General features: G+C 43.1%; 1 long non-coding RNA gene across 1 annotated transcript; it reads right to left on the bottom strand.

Annotated features, from left to right (window-relative positions):
• Window positions 1–2485: 2485 nt before the first annotated feature.
• LOC117879540 lies at window positions 2486–14275 on the bottom strand. Its single transcript, XR_004646300.1, has 3 exons — window positions 14201–14275; window positions 7779–7849; window positions 2486–2541 (listed from the first exon to the last, which is right to left on the bottom strand). It is a non-coding gene; the product is annotated as an uncharacterized LOC117879540 (long non-coding RNA).
• Between the last annotated feature and the right edge of the window lie 2775 nt (window positions 14276–17050).

Below are 17050 nucleotides of genomic sequence, written 5' to 3'. Positions count from 1 at the left end.
AGTGCTGCAACCTTCACTTACAATTAGTAGGACTTATGCAAGTAGATCTACTGAGGCTGCTTATGCAAGCAAGTACTTGTCCAGGTGTGTACAAGTGGCAAACTCAAACCCTGAATTTGTATTAAAATGGTCAGAATTGAGAAGTCAAGTGTTATTCTTGAGATTAATTTTGGCCAACTGGCATTACTGTTAACAGGAGAGTAATAGTTATTTAAAAGTTGTAGCTGCGTCAGTTCTGCTCATAAGTACATCGTATAGATTTGTTCTGTTTGATTTGCAGCTGCTCTTCTCAATTAAAAAGGATTTAAATTGTTCCACTTTTGTTTTAAAATGTATTAATAGAGTGCCATAGGCATCATGGCAGTTTACAAATACCTAAGACAAGCTCCCTACCCTACCCTGAAGAAGTTATCTAAATTAGATGGATAGTACAAGCAAGAATCTTTATCCTCCCAACCCTAATTACAGACTATGGAGGAGAGCCTGGATCAGTTAAAATAATTATTCTGTGGTTCAGAATTCAAATCCTCATTTACATTTCTCTGCTTCACTTCAGGCCAACACCCCTGCTAATATTGGAATAAGTGATACACTTTGTCATAGCAGCAAAGAATCAGAGTTCTGACTCAGTTGTTTAACCATAAGGCTCAGAAGCCTAAATTGCACAACAGTTGTGTGTGCAAACTTGATGCTCTGAGCAGTACACCCAAATATAAAAACTGTTGTGCAGTAATCAAAACAGGAATCACTGTGACGTGGATGTGATTTATATTTTCTCAAAGTCATTTCCTTCTGATGGCCCTTCCTCTTATTCTGTTCATTTAATTCTCTTTCTTTTAATTATGAAACCTATGGGCCTGATTTTTCTCTCATACCAGTTTTATACCTGAATAACCCCACTGACCTCAAGGGTTGGTGTACACTGAGTGTACACCGGTGTAAGTGACAGGAAAGCTCTATTTATCTGAGAGCACTGTAGTGACTTAGAAGCTTGAATACATTCATAATATAACCTCAACTGTAAGAACAATTGAGCAGGATCACTAGCGCCAGGACATTACATTGATTTTTCCAGTGGGATTATAAAGGCAAAAAGAAATACATTTAAGTCCACACAACAGTTGACAGATGACTGAGCAGCATCTCTGCTGTAGTAGGAGTCAATGAGCAATACTTGAGCAATGAGGGAAAATTACAGCTGGAGAAATACAAATACAGGAAATCTACTCAGCTGTGCAAACATACAATAGGAACAGAGGGAGAAACGTTACTAATGAAAGCCATGGTCAAGTTGAAGATGCTGGACCAAATTCATTCCTGATGTCACTCCACTGAAGTCCATGTCAATACACCAAGGATGAACTTGATCTCCTGTCTTCTTCTGCATGACCAAGTAAGACCAATGGCTTCTCAGCTGATAAGCAAACAGCACTGAGACCATTTTTAAAATAACATAGTGATTGTTATCATGATGAGCAAACACACACAAAGCTCCCTCACCAGAAACCACTGCAAAGATGATCTGTACACACAGGCAGAGTTCCAAATTCATTTGAGAGGATGGATGCCAGTCTTGTGTTTAAGGCTCAGATTAGGAGACAGGATCTTGGGATTCTGTTCCTGGTTCTGCCACAGACTTCCAGTGTGACCTTTGGTAAATCTCTCAACCTCTTCCCTCTATGAACTAGGGATAATAATGCTTCCCTACCTCAGAGAAGTGTAGTGAGGTGTTCAAATGGAGTACTGTAAAAATCCATAAAGCTACAATATTTAGGTGTCTACAGATACAGGGCTTGAATATGGTTATGGTAAATAAAATTTAGGCCTGTGAAATACTGAGGTTATCTGATATTGTATGAAGGAAGGGATGAAGCAGTTTTCCTAAAAGAAGAATCAGACTTTTACCCATCCCATGTTGCTTCAAATCCATTCGCTCTTGCATGGAACATGAGCTCTTCAAGTGAGGACATCTGACATGCCTTACATACCCACTGTCTAACTCAGCACTTCAAGGTGACCTGTGAAGGAGAACAGGCAGGGCGTTTGCCTTTTTTAATACTTTATGACAGAGAAAGAAGAAATACCAGAAAGATTTGGGGGTTAAATGTTCCTAAATATTTTTACCTTATAAATATCAAGAATACATAGTCTTTTCACCCCTGCTTTCTGCTGGAGGTCTACTTTAGAGCCGTGTTTCTTAACCTTTCTGATACCCAGGACCAGCTTGCTGCCTTCCTAAACTGTGTGAGGGAGATCTCAGGGACCAGCACCAGTCCCTCAACAACAGACCAGTTGTTGAGAAACACTGTGTTAAAGGACTCAGAGAAGGGGATTGGGAGATGTTCAGGCTTTTTAGTTAAATCAGGATTAATGAAAAGCCACGTGTTTTGAACAGAATAGAAATCACATCTCAGGTAATCAGATTTCACTTTTCTAGTATCTGCATAAATGAGGGTAGACAAGACCTGAGCTTCTAGGGGACTTACCACTGTGTCAGTTGTCTACCTGCAACTCTTGAAGTCAGCAGATGAGGATCCTCATCTACGGACAGAAAAAAAACAGGTAGAAAGTAACCTTAAGAAAAATAATTCCTTCTTTATATATTGTAAAGAAGCAATAAAGGACACAAGCTTTCGCAGGTCACCCTTTAAAAGTTATGGGTATAAGTACATGCCACAGAGAAGGGGATGTGTTTGGACCCAACATGGCCACTCTGTTATCCCTATGCCTTCACCAGAGCTCTGTTGGCTGCCAACACACACACACTCTCCAACAGACTCGTCATCTCTCACCGATACTGCAGAAGCACAGCACCCTCTGCTGAGCCCAAGCCCCCATTTAATTACATCTCGTAATGTAACTAGGTGCTGGGTCCTGCTGCAAGAAGGGGAGCAGTAGGCAGCCTAACTTTTCCTTCCCCAAAAATGGGTGTGGGGCATGCACACTATGAGAAAACGCTCTCCTACTATACTGCTGAACATGCCTTCCCAGCCACACACCCCTAACTAGAATCTCCTAACGTCCAAGTGATAAATAGCTCTCACAGGACCCCCCCGACCCAGCTGCTGAGCCCTCATATATACACTCCAGTTAGCATGCAGCCCTTCTGAGACTTTCTCCCAGGCTGCCAAACCCTCTGACAAGCTGCCTTCATCAAACAGCGAGCACCTGGTTATGGAGGAGGGCAAATTAGATTATCACAGTGGTCCCTTTTGACTTCAGAATCTATGAACACTCTTATACCAAGTACAACCTGATGTCACTGTTCCCAGGTGGGAAATCCTCCCAGAAGATACCTACATCCCCTGCTTCCCTGGAGCAAACCTCTACCACCACTTGTCACCCTCTTGCTCTCAGCCACTCACCCCCACTTTTAAAAGATGGGGCCTCTAGTTTTAGGGTAAGGGCGGGGAAAATGGGAATAGTGTCTCCTAGCTCTTTCAGTAGAGGAAAGAAGTAAGAGGGACAAATAAACTCTAATTGTGTCTTGTTCAATTTGACCATGTAGGGCCTGATCCAATGCCCATTAAAGTCAATGGGATCCTTTCTATTGGCGTCAGCGGGTGCTGGATCAGGCCCTTAATCAGCTACATTTAATGTAATGTACAGGGTAGTTGATTTCAGAAATAGCACAGCTTTATGTGGCTGAGTTGTTCCTTTTTCTAATTCTCTCATTAGATGTGAAACATCTGATTGGGCCATGAGACCTACACAATACGTGGAAACCGATGAGATCTTGAAAGGGGCTGACTCATTTTTTACTGAACGTGAACTGGCAATAAGACAGCCACACATGCTAATATTTTTAATAAAAAGAAATGAATGTTATTTACTAATGTGATACTGCTACCTGCTGGACAGCATGCATAGCACAGAGACATCATTACCTAACAGCTTGTGTATGGCAATAAAGAAGCTGATCAGAACAGTTTATTAAGTTTCCACCAAACCCAAAAGGGCTTGATCCTGAGAAGTGCTGAGCACTTGTAACTGTTGTTAATTGAAAATATAAGGAGAATGTAAACCTGAAGGACTCCGTTCCGCTTTCATGCCACCGTAAATGAGGAGGAATGTCATAAAAGTCAATGAAAATACGCCAGTCTAAATCAGAGTAAGTGATGAGAATCAGCTGCAAATTGTTAGGAAATTTTCAGTTAAGGTTCCACCATCAACCTTACCTGTCCTTATTTTTCAGTGTGCACATCACAATTACAGAGGGACAAAATAGCTCTGTCAAAATAAGAACTGGCCTAAACTTTGGCCCTTCCCTCAGATCACATCAAAGCCAAATCTTTTTGGAGGTTTGGAAGTGACCTGGTTAACCCTTTCCCCTACCTCTGGCTGGGATCTCATGCAAAATTATTATTCGTTGAGCTCCATCAACGTGCTTGACACTGCACTACCATATAACAGAGCCACCAGCCTCACAGACACCAACACTCTGGCTTCTCCTGTCCTATATAGGGTTTATCTCACAGTGCTTGATTGGCCACTACCCTGCCACTGTGTGGCCATTTACTCATATGCCAAGTGGGGGTAGAACACTGCCAGTCTGATCTGATAGCATTTTACATTCACTTTGCACCAAATGATTACACAAGATGCATGATAGTGCAGAATGAAGCCCCCGGAATTCACACTGCATCTAGGAGGAGCCACATTTCCCTGCTTTAAGCTTCCCATCTAGTCTTCTCTGCCAGGGCAGCTCCAAACCAAGCTAAATTCAAAATAGGAACCAGTGGTTAGTTACCACCTGCTGTTAATAGGGAGAGCCACAGAACATACAAGTGGGGGAAGGGCAACCCCAGAAAGAGAGAGGAAGGGATGGTATTGAGGCTAAGGCACTAGGCTGGGTCTCAGGAGATGTTCCTGGCCAAGTTCCATGGGGCCAGATTTTCAGAAGGATTCACCATGCTACAGCTCCCGTTCAGATACCTAAATGAAGTGGTTGGATTTTCAAAAGTGCTCAGCAACTCCCACTGTTCTCAATGGGAACTGCTCTGGTGCAGAGCACTTCTGAAAACCTGGCCACCTCATGGAGATGCCTGAATGCGATCTGAGCTTTTTTTGAAAAAAATGTATCTAGCCTAAGTTATATGGCCCAGTCTACATAGTATCTGAGCATCTCCCAATCGTTAATGTATTGATTGTCAAAACTCCCCGTGAGGTAGTGCACTGCTATTATCCCCATTTCACAGATTGGGGCTGAGGTGCAATGAGATTAAGGGGCAGGTTTTTAAAGGTGTTTTAGCAACAACTGATGCAGATAGATGCCTAGTGGAGTTTGGCTCCTAGGCACTTTTGAAAATTCCAGTAGGTCCTACCTGCAACTTTAGGTGCCTAAATACCTCTGAAAACCTGGTTCTAAATTACTAGCCCAAGGTCACCCAGGAAGCCTGTGACACAGCAGGGAACCTAGGCTAGTATCCTAACCAGTGGACAATCTTTCCCCTCTACAAAAAAAAAAAAAATCTAGCCTCAATTATGGAAGCTGAGAACCTGAAAATGTCACCTTATCTGTCTCTAGGACTAAGTTCCCCAGTGGTAAACTGTGATAACTCTTTCCTACCTCAGCTATTTGGGAGGTGTTCATTGATGTTTGTGAGGTGCACGATGCTGGCAGGGGTGTATAGGCAGCTACCAGTAGGGAGGTGGAGTGATAGGAAGGCTGTAGAGAGAAAAGACTATAGCAGCATGGGGTCCATTTGAATTTTGAAATGCTTCTCCTAACCAAAGCAAACCTCTGAACTGTTGGAGGTTTACCCATTGCTAATCACAATAGGGTCATTTCATGCTCACACAACACAGGGAAATGTGACCTGCTAGTCGGCAAATAAGACAATGTAACATAATACAAAGGAACTGCACCTTCTGCTCTTCTAGTAAATCCCCTCTGAGCGCTGCATGCTGTGTATATATCACTGCTATAGAAACAGCAAAGGCTTTGCATATAGGCCATGTTTCAAATTAAGATCCCCAAATATTAAATTTCCTTTAGCTATAAGATCACTGATGCATATTAAATAAAAAGCATTGCCAACGCCTGCTAGTGTCATTGCCTTGTGGATTTTGTGATGTTCACTGAATACTAATAGTTGGCAGATGTTTTTAGCAATCTATGCAATATGCGTCTATCGCAGTAGTTTATAGCTTATCTAAACACCACATATATTCCCCCCACACACACACTCAGGATGCTTCCCTCCTAATTTCTCCCCCCTCAAAGGGCCTGTGTTTAAGTGACCGTCCTTCTAATGAAGGATGGGACACAGCTTCCTAGTGTCTTCCAATTCTGTGCCTTGCATTGGCGAGAAGGGAGTTAGAGCACAGAGGCAACAGGAACCAAACATGTTGCTTCTTTGGAACATCTTGTCCCTGTTGGCCTGGGAAACGAGAAGCCCAAGTCAGAGCCTTGGGTCAGCAGCTCAGCACACTCCACAGCTACTAGTGGGTCAGCCAATAAATAGGTTACGTATTAACTGGCATTTTAGTTACATTCCTTATTCTTTTATACGCCATGTCCTATGAGTTAGAACCAACAAACATCTCATGCTGCTAAATTGATGCCAGTAAATTACACACATTTATTTTAAAATGATATAGTCGATGTGCATCTGCACTAAAGTAATTAAATATCTATTTTTCAATTATCAGTTTATTCATATGCAACAGTACCTCTAGCTCTCAAACATTTGAGAACATTAATTTTTAACTGTTACTATTGTACATACTTTGCAATAGTAAGATATCAAATCTTAACTCTCTTCTTTATACCTTATTCATTTTCTAAATTTCTTCAGTTAAAACACGACCACATTTCTAGGTAACGAGTGAATATGTTCCATATATGCAGTGACAAATTCTATTTTTCATGTTATCAATGACCACTCACCAGGCCTCTGGTTAAGAATTGACCTCCCCAGGCCCACCGCTAACGTTTCTGATCACTTGAACTGTTTCATACAGCTGCCATGTTAAAAACAAAGCAACTGTCAGAGACAATTATTCCCATCTCCCCGCATTGGGCTGAACTACAGGCTATACCAGGGATGGGTAAACTTTTTGGCCCGAGGGCCTCATCCGGGTTGGGAAATTGTATGCAGGGCCATGAATGTAGGGCTGGGGCAGGAGGTTGGGGTGTGGAGGGAGTGTGGGATGTGGTGCAGTGTGCAATAAGGGGCTCAAAGCAAGGGGTAGAGATGCAGGAGGGATGCAGGGTGCAGCAGGAGGCTAAGGGCAGGGGGTTGGAGTGCAGGAGGGGGTTCAGGGTGCAGGCGCTGGCCTGGCGCCATTTACCTCAAGCGGAGTGGCAATGGCTCGCAGCGGGGCTAAGACAGGATCCCTGCCTGCCCTGGACCCATGCCACTCCCAGAAATGGCCAGCATGTCTGGCAGTGGCTCCTGGGGGAGGGTGGGAAGGGGGCAGGCGATTCTGCTGCATGCCGCCCTTGCCTGCGAGTACCACCCCCAAAGCTTCCATTGGCCACAGTTGCCCGTTCCTGGCCAATTGGAGCTGTGGGGGGTGGTGCCTGCAGGTGAGGGCAGCGCACGGAGCCCTCTGCCCCTCCCTCCCCCAGGGGCCACAGGGACATGGTGCCAGCCGCTTCCAGGAGCGGTGCGGGGCCAGGGCAAGCAGGAACCTGCCTTAGCCCCACTGTGCCATGGGGCTGGCAATCCCGCGGGCCGGACTGAAAGCGCTGACGGGCCGGATCCAGCCCACGGGCCGTAATTTGCCTTCCCATGGGCTATACACTCCTGGATCAATGACAGATACAATACCTCATGACCATTCAAGGCTAGAGAGAGGGGTCTGATTCTCCATGGCCTTCCACTTCTGTAACCATTTCAACCTGTGCACATAAGGTGTAAATCATTACCAGCTCAGACCTTAAAATCACAGCATTATCATACATGGGAAAGCAGCCTTGGGTAAATATTAGAGGTTTCCAGCATGTATTACTTTTCATCTGAAAGCCTGGCTTCACAGACAGAATGGGCTAGAAGGAAGTACTAATACACATGTTAAAAACTCATTAAATCATTTTTTTTCTATACAATATGCTTACTGAACACGTGATGATGTCATGTGGCATATAGGTTTTATTGGCACTTGGCCTGGATGACCTGAGTAACTTACACATTACTCACAAAATGGCAAAGCAAAGCAACCACCACTTTATGCTGATAAAATGTTTATACCCACACTTCAGCATCACGGATTCTCTAGACACAAGTGTGCTTTCAGTTATAGCTCTCTAGACACTTTGCTTCTCTGGAGACATTTTAATTATTAAGGCCCCAATGCTGCACTGAAGACCATAGGACTATCCAATAACCAAAAGTTAATTATATCATGTGCATCAGTCTTTGCATGTTTGGGGCTTAAATCAGGTTAAAGCAGCACCCTCCCCCTTTATTCACTAGTTACAGCAACATCCCCCCTTTATTCACTAGTTACAGCATTTATTTCTAATGAAGTAAATGTTACACAGAGTAACATCCCAAAAGTTCCACATTGTGGTCACAAAACTTCTCTCCCCCGAACTCCCTAGAACTGTATCTATGTAGGAAAAGAAATACAGGAATGGAAATCATTACAGCAAATCTAAGACTCTCCCATGAATTACTGGAACTAAAAGAGCATAGCATTATAAGAGGTTTTTTTGCTATCAAGTGAAAAAGGGCTAGAGAGAACGTAAACTTTAAGGAGTGTTCTTATTTCCACAATACCTCCACTATTCACATTGTTCTTATCGAACGCTCTGAATGGGCCGTTATTATGTTACCTCATGATGCTACCGAGGTAAAGAATATTTTCTGTTATTAAATCATAGAATCTAGAGATGGGCAAGATCTGATTAATACATCTAGTCCAATGCTCTGCCAAAGCAGGCTTATTCCCCACTGCACAGGTCTGCAGCCCTGTCAAGTCTGCTTTGTTCAACTCTGTCTGCTTTTCCCCTTTGGAGACTAAGGAGGGGAGGATTCTACTTCTGGAGCTCTCTAGAGATGTGGACAGTGGCAGCTATCCCTTCCATCTGCATGGTGCCACCTGCTCTTCCCATGGATGGGAAGCTCCTACCACCTCTGGGCTCTTTGGTGATGGGGAATAAGGCCAGCATAACCTCTTCTGCATCTTCTGACTATGCAGCCCCAGCTGGTCTGCCCAGAGATGTGAGGATTCTTGCGGTGCACAATGTGATGGGGCCAGCATATCCTCACCTATCCCATTCTAGCTGACTGGCGCCAGCCTCCCTTTCTTCATGTCTTCATTCCTAGTGTAAATAGGATAATTGCCTATGCTCCAGAGCAGATTGCCTCAGAATTGGCAGCCATTCTCCTTAGCACAGCTTGTTGTGCTGCTAACTGATTTATATTATGTCATACCTTACTAATAACAAAGACAGATGGGGTGCTGGAACAATTTGTATAGTGGGGAGAGGAGGGGCTGAGAGCTATTGACCTTGTATAAACCTTGTATAGAATGGAAACCACTTCTGCAGCTGCAGCAGCACCCTAGTTCCAGCACCTATGAAGACAGACATCACTGGGTTTAGCTGTCCCAGAGCAGATTTTACACCTGCCTAAAAAAAATACTTTGTTTCTGCCACTAGAGGATGCTGTAGACACAACCACAACTGATACATCTAATTGTAATTATATTTGACAGTAGCCTGGAGGTCTTTGCACTGCAGTGAGTTATTGCTCTACCTGTCTGTGGTACTTTACAAGGAGAAAATGGTGCCAAAGTAAAATTGTATCATAAGTAGGACTGGAATTTTATTCAGAGGTTTTTCATATTAAAAACACTCCTCATCTAATACTATGACTTCGTTTCATTCCTCTTTCATGAAATCAGGCTTCAGGGCTGGCCATGTGGGAGGGAGAATGACTGCTCCTGAACTTGGACTCTGAGTGACTAACACAGATCCACTGGTAGTTAATATGCTTAGTATGTAAATAATGCTTTTCTTCAGGCATTAACCAGTCCCCAAGACACTCTTGAGAGGTAATAGGTATTATTTTACAGATGGGGAAACAGACATGCAGAGGTTAAGTAACTTACCCAAGGTCACAGAGATAATGAATGTCAGAACCAAGATTAGAATTCAGTAATTTCTGGCTGCCAGTCATGTGCTCAGAAGTTTGTTTTAAAAATGCCTATTAGGGTAATAGATAATGGAATGGCCGTGGGGCAGCAGCATACCATTCTCTGGGCTTGTTTTCACTGCAGAATTAACTTGAGTTATGACCAGGGCGTAAATTCTTATAGAATATTTTCTGGAGCCCCTCTCAGACCTCTCCCAACATGCTATAAAATCTCCAGGGGGGTTGAAAATATTTACCAGAGCTTGGCTCTGGACAGCTCCAATGAATTTAAGTCCTGGTTATGACATAAGTGTTGCACCTAATTAGAGTCCCGTCCACACTCAAAAATCCTTAACTCAGCTGTGGTGATACTTTTAACCTGAGATGACTGGCCCATCAAGAGGTATAGGGGAAAGCTTGAGTTAGCACAACTCATCAGCTGCTAACACAACCACTCTGTGCAGCTCCTGAGTTGTTTTGTAATGAAATCACTCGCCCTCAAACAAGGCTATCTTGAATTAATTCTACAGTGAAGACATACCCTATATATATTTTCCTTAATATGCATAGAAAACTATTGGCTTAACAAGGATGCATCAGCAAGTCTGAAGAAGCTATGCTCTTTAGCAACTTACCAGGAGTATCTATTTTTCTGTACACTCCAAACACTTCTTTAAAATATACAGTTTTTCACAAACACTCTAAGCGCATCCTGAAATAAGGCCACTAACTATGTATTCATTTTAGGGTTTGCCTATATGGGATTATTAGCAAAGCATGTTGCTTTCTCTCACAATCTGCATGGCTTTCTGTCTTTGATATATAACCATAAGCAGTCTCGCCAGGTTTTATTTCCCCACAGAGGGGAGAAATCCTGCCCTATTGACATCAGTGAAGTTGATTTCTCCCAGTATACTGATGTGATAATCAACAAAAACTAAGGACATGTCCACACTTGCAGCGGTGCAGCTGTAGCATATCTGGTGAAGACGCTCTATGCTGGCAGGCGAGAGCTCTCCTGTCAGCATAACAAAACTCTCTGCAAGCGGCAGAAGTTATGTCGGTGGGAGAAACTCTCCCACCAACATAACGCTATGCACATGAGCGCTTACGTTGGTGTAACTTAAGTCACTCAGGGGGGTGGTTTATTCGCCCCCCTGAGCAACTTAAGTTATGTCAACATAAGCTGTAGTGTAGCCATAGCCTTAATTAAAAACTCAATTGAATTACAAGGTTATGGCCTTGGTACTATTTGTGCTTGCTTCCCACAAAAAGCTGATCAAATATAATGTGCCAGGTTTTCAAAGTTTTTTTATGTCACTTCTGACACTTGCATGTGTCTAATTTATGCCTGCAAATCTCTACCACATACTTGCAGTCCAGCTATGTTAAGCACCTTATGGCCATGTGCCGGTGCAAATACCTTCTGAGGTCCCAGTTGTACAAGCACTTAAGCACTTGTTTAGTGTTATGCACGGAGGGTGGGTTTTTCAGAAGGGCAAGTCCCACTGCATTTCAAATTCAGTGGGACTTCAGTCAGTGGACATTCAATAGGTCTTGTGCTCCCAAGTTGCTTAGGGTTTGTCTACATACAAGAATGGTATTGTTTTAACTATACTGGCATAATTAAAGCAGTATGGGCCTCTAGTGTTAATGCAACCATACCAATATAAAAGGTGTATATATTCGTATAGCTTATTCCCATACAGAAAAGGGAATCAGCTATACAGTGTAAGACTTGCCAATATAACTGCATCTACACTAGAGGGATTGTACTGGTATAACTATTTTGGTTTAAAACAAACAAACAAAAATTAACACACCTCTGACTGCCTTGTTATACCAGTGCAACAACTTTGGGTAGATCAGGCTCTAATCCCAGTCTGCAACAGAGCTAACCATTGCTGCCAGTTTTGTTCCTATATCTTTCTAGGAAACTTATGTTTTAGGTTCCTGCCAGAATGTGGCTTTAAAAAGCTGCCTCTCCTTGGTGATTATTGTTTGGCCAGGATTTTTTCTGTTTCAGGGAATTATTGGGATAATAGAAAGTTCAGTGGAAGCCTCTGACTTGAATTTCTGCAGTTGGCTACAGTTCACTGAACTCCAGGAGGACCTGGATTTAATTGCAGTGTGTGCGAGTTTCCTGGGTGTCAGAGGTGTTTCAATGGGCCACATTCATCATGGTTTAATTGTTTCATTTGCTGTTTGTTTCAGTTAAATTTAAAAAACTGAGACAATTTAAAAAACTTCCTAGTGGTTGTGTTTTCTTTTCCCTTCCCCTTCTTGATCAGATCATACTGTACACCACAGCAGCAGCCACTTCTGTGCCCTCCCCTGAGTGCCTCTTCTCTTTGGGTGCCTTTCTGTGAGTAGTCGCATTAAAGTCTCAGGATGTACTCAGAGAAAACTGTCACTGACTTCAATAGGGCCAGGATTTCCCCCATACACATAAATTAACTAAATGTCTAGGTCTGTGCAGAACTGATGCCGAGGTGCACACATACTGGGTACTTACAAGCATACGTTAAACACAAAAAATGTATGCACATAAATGCACGTATCTAACTTTGAACATTTTGTCCTATCTCTTGCCCTCATTTACTAACCTCACAGTATATTTTTATTGGTTCAGGGTTTTCTCAAGGAAAAGAAGAAAAAAAAAACAAACTTTTACAGGTCAAAGATAGGAATGTTTGCACCTACCAGTACATTTTAGAGCTACTTATTTCTAATGCTAGCCAGGATGTCCATGATGAAACTAGACCAGAAGTCTAAGTAGCCTACCCTTACTCTTAGCAGACTCCTCTTTGTGAGCGATGCATAACCATATCACTGCCCAAACTAATCTCTGGGGTAACTCCATTGGCCCCAATGGGGTTACATCAGGGCTTAATTTAGCCCACTGTACCTACTAGTGCTTAGACTTGACAGCAATGTGTGACCCCTGAGCCTTGTGGTGAACCTTTGGCTGGTGTGAGATGGGCCTGCCACAGCCACAATAACGCCAGGGAGTGAAACTCATAGAAATGCAGGATAGACTTGTTACAGCCTAATCAGCTTCACAGTCCCAGACAACAAAATAATCACATTATCCTGTGGGTTAAACAGGGCCTCTTATCCCCAGGCCCCAAAATATAGCCTTCCTATAATAAGGTCTAACCTTAAGAAGACCTGTTGTTCTGGCAATGTGGCGTCTACTCCACCATTACAGCTCATATGAATGTCCAAACCCACCCCTGCCCAGCTTTTTGACTTCACACCACGCATTCCATATCGGGACAATAACCTCATACACCAAGAACTCTCATACTTCCTATTCCAGAGTGAATGGAGACCAGGTTAAATTTAACAAGTGAATAACAGCCAAAACCTCCCTCTCGCCTTATAGTCGGTTTGCTTTTCCTACTAGAATATTAGCCCCGCCCAGGTCTGGCAGTTACTGTATCAAGGGCAGCCATCTGAAGAGCTTCTGTTCAGCTGTAAGGTTTTTTTAACCCAATCTCTACAACATGTTGTCAGGAGCTTATGTTCTGCTGCTTCCCTGTGAGACATCATGAATAATAAAACAACTCAGATCATGACTAGAAACATAAAATATTCCTGACGCACTGTATAAAACACAAACTGTCACCTTCTCATTTGGAAATACAAGCTGTGGTCTTTGTAATGTGTGTGGGTGGCAAATATCAGGAGTGACTCCCCAAAGCGAAACTGCAACTCTGAAGTTCCTGGCATTTGTCTGTTTGTGTCATAATCTTTGTATCATTTCAACATAGGGCTGGTATTTCAGTTACTTACTGAAAGCTGACACCAGAGACCCAGAGGCTCTTTTATGTGGTAAATTGGTAATTACTGGACTTTTTGCCTATTAAACTCTGGTAACTCACTCTTTTATTCATTTAGATTTACACAAAATCTTATGAAGTACCCAGCCAGGGCTCTAGGTGCCTTAACCATGTATTATAGCCAAGCAAAAATAAATGCAGTGCCAACCCAAAACCAGAAAAGAAATAAAAAATCCCACAGAAAACAACCCAGTCACAAATCTCAGCCCTTGGCACACCCTCCCTCCCTGCAAGCGCCTAGTAAGAAAAATGGATTTTGCAGCTTACCCCACACGCCAACAGATCCATGTTGTTTCTAACAGAGAGGAGTAAATTCAAAAATGCAGTGAACCTCACAGAAACGGTCTTCTTTCAAACTGAGGGGGGGCATGTGTTTCCCTCTCAGACAACTTCATTGGCTGTGGCAACATTGCATGGAAAGTGAGCTAGTCCCTCAAACTAGCCCAATCCAAAGTCATGGGGATGCAGGTTTTCAAAAGTGCTTGGCATCTGCAACTGGGGCAACATTTTTGAAAAGCTCATTTCCCATCAGGAAACCTAAACAAGGGCCTAGTTTTCCAAAGTGCTCAGTATCCAATGTAGTAAGCCCTTTGAAAAAATCTGGCCCCAACTGTAGGTGCAAAACACCTGATAATCTGGGCCTTACCTTAAGGGCTTGTCTGCAATAGAAAAAATCCTTCCTGTAACAGCAGCTGTCCCCAATAATGCATCTGCCCTGCTTACAGCAAGTATGGATCAGGTGTTTTAATCACTATGAGTGAAATTTTCCAAAGCACCTAAGTGACTTGGGAGTGTAAAGCCTATTGAAAGTTGCTGGGTCTGCCTGGAAAAGTGATTTCAATGGGACTTAGAAGAACCAGCAGTTCTGCTGTCTCCACTAGCAGTTTTTAGTGACAAAGTCAAAACCAAACTCTAAGCCTTATCTACAGCAGTGCAGCCTCCTCATTGCTGCACTATGGGTGCCAGTTTTACTCCTTATATCTTTCTAGGAAATGTATGTTTTAGATTCCTGACAGAATGTGGCTTTGAAAAGCTTCTTCTCCTGAGTGATTATGTTTGGCCAGGACTTTTGCTATTTCAGGGGATGACTGGGTTAATAGAAAGTTAATTGAAAGCTTCTTTGATTGGACTTGGTGCAGTTGGCTGCAGTTCCTTGAACTCCACCAGGATTTTGACTTAACTGCCATGTGTGGAGGGTCTCCTGGATGCCAGAGGTGCGCAGATGGGATGCATTCATCATTGATTGATTGTTTCATTGTACAAGGGAGTGGGGTTCAATTAAATTTCAAAAAACTCAAATTACTTTTTTAAAAAGTGAGTACTGTTTTTGTTATCCTTTCCCTTCTAGAGCAGGCCATGCCAATACAATATCAGCTGCAGCCACTCCCCTGAGTGCCTCTTAACCCCATTCCAAAGCTCTATTTGTAGCTAACATGGGTCAGGTTGTGGAACATTTATTCTGATGGTGAGCAGTTACGCAAGTATTCCTAGTGAGACTACTGGCTTGAGGAACTGCTCACTGGGGGGAGCCAGCGGTTCACAATCTGGCCCAGAGCTCTCAATACACTCCCTTAAACTGTATTTTTTATTTACTCTTAATTATTTCTTTTGATTTACACAAACATTCAGTGAAACGGGGCCCTTAGCCTGTATTCTAGGCTCATCTTGACATGTTGTAAAAAACTGATAGATTAAAAACAGATTACTGCTGTTAACACATATATCCCTTCCTTTGATAAATAACATAATCACCCAGCATTCAAAATTTTAGTTAAGATCTTTATAGGTTCCACCCGAGTGCTCCCAACCCTTCAGAGCTAGAGAAACAAATGGATCTGCCTAGGTCAGGACCCAGTATTGAGAACTTTGCAGTTGCACACATCAGCCTAGGGAGTTCTCAATACAGGCGAGGGGCCTTAGAACCTGCAAATCAGTTACTAGGCTGACCAAGTGAAAGAGAGAGTTTTCTTTTTGTTATTTAAAAAGACATAATTGTATTTATAGTTCTTCTGTATTAGGTCCCAAGCCTGCAATGGAATTTCTCAAATATATATAATTATGCGCATAACTGTTTGCAGGACTGGGGCCATGTTCAGTAAACTGCCTTGGTCTAGTAGAAGTTAGAGCATAGGACTGGGATTTAGGATTTCTTTTCTGTCACTGACTCAGTGTGTGACTTTGAGCAAGACCCCTAGCCTCTCTGTATCTCAGTTTCCCCATCTGTAAAAGTGGGATACAACACTTAGAGAGCCTCGGAAGGAAAGCTCTATAGAAGCACAAAACATTTATAATTTATTATTTGGGAAGAATGGGGACTTGATAGTCATCCCAACCAGAGCTTAAACTCCTACATCATTCGCTTTTCAAATCCCTCAGCTCAGGGCTTTTCTAAACAGTACAGAAGGGATGGGAAAGGGTAACACAGGCAGAAACCCTAAACTATTCTGCAGATCTATCAGAGAAGTTCTTCTTATGAACATTAGCCTGGGTAAAATTTCCAAAAGTGCCTAGGTGACTTAGGAGCTTAAGACCCATTAATTTTGAAAATAATTGACAGTAAGTGGGGTGTGGGAGCCAAAGTGTCTAAGTCACTTCTGAAGTTGGGACTGAGATGCCCAAGTCATACAGGTGCTTTTGAAAATATTATCCCGTTTCCTTGTAGGAAGTCAGGGAATCCCATTAATTTTCACAATGGAATTTGGGTGGGTGTGCATGCGCACAAGTTAATTTTAACTTCTGGATGAGAAACGTGATCAAAAGAGGGATCTCAGTTAAGTCAGCTATACAGGTTTGCTGCCATTTTCCTTTAGAGCAGTGTTTCTCAACCTGGGGGTCAGGTCATAGGATGTGTTTAGAGAGGATCGCAATCAGGTGTGGTGTTAAGGGGTCAGAAGCAGGGCAAGTGCATGGGGCCCCATCCCACAGGGGCCCCAGCAAAGCAAATGTACATATTTCTGCCCCAAGCGGCTGAAGCCTGAAGCCCCATGTCCTATACCCTGTGGGGCTGAAGCCCCATGCCCTGTAGCACTGAAGCCCTGAGCCCCTAGGAGCTGAAGCCCTGAACCCTGCGGGGCTGAAGCCCTGATCCCCAAGGAGCTGAAGCCCCATGTCCTGTGC

Source organism: Trachemys scripta, chromosome 6 (assembly GCF_013100865.1).
Source record: "Trachemys scripta elegans isolate TJP31775 chromosome 6, CAS_Tse_1.0, whole genome shotgun sequence".
NCBI lineage: Eukaryota > Metazoa > Chordata > Testudines > Emydidae > Trachemys > Trachemys scripta.
Note: the sequence above shows the minus strand (reverse complement) of the source record. Positions and strands in the feature narration are given on the sequence as shown.